Here is an 854-nt window from a genome sequence, read left to right on the forward strand (position 1 = left end):
CGGATACATAAATGCCACAGACACATGACTGGGTGAATCTTTTCAGATTGTGACTCAGCTTTGCTAGAGTCCCCAGTTAGAGGTGTCCAGAGCTCTTAAGCACAATCTTTTTGCTTTGGATCACGACTTTAACCACTCAGTCTCAAGCTTTTCACATGGACCTACATGCCACAAGCACATGGTTAGGGACAGCTTGATTTAGCCGCTTAGGCCTGGATTTTATTTCCTTGGGCCCTCCTATCCATTGATGCTCAAAGCCTTGGATCCTTTTTTACCCTTGCCTTTTGGTTTTAAGGGCTATTGGCTTTTTCTGCTTGCTTTTTCTTTTTCTTTCTGAATAATTTTTTTCGCCAAATTTTTTTTCGCAATCTTTTGCTTTTTCACTGCTTTTTCTTGCTTCAAGAATCAATTGCATGATTTTTCAGATTATCAATAACATTTCTCCTTGTTCATCATTCTTTCAAGAGCCAACAATTTTAACATTCATAAACAACAAGATCAAAAATATGCACTGTTCAAGCATTCATTCAGAAAACAAAAAGTATTGTCACCACATCAATATAATTAAATTAAATTCAAGGACAATTTTCGAAATTTATGTACTTCTTGTTCTTTTGAATTGAAAACATTTTTTTTAAGAGAGGTGAAGGATTTATGAAATTTATTCATAGCTTTAAGACATAGTTACTACATACTAATGATCATGAAGTAGAGACACAAAACATAAATAGACATGAAGCATAAAAATAAAAAAAAAAACAGAGAAATAAAAACAAGGAATGAGTCCACCTTAGTGGCATCTTCTTCTTGAAGGACCAATGGCGTCCTTGAGCTCCTTTATGTCTCTTCCTTGC

The sequence above is a fragment of the Arachis duranensis genome, chromosome 1, assembly GCF_000817695.3.
Source record: "Arachis duranensis cultivar V14167 chromosome 1, aradu.V14167.gnm2.J7QH, whole genome shotgun sequence".
In the NCBI taxonomy this organism is placed as follows: Eukaryota; Viridiplantae; Streptophyta; class Magnoliopsida; order Fabales; family Fabaceae; genus Arachis; species Arachis duranensis.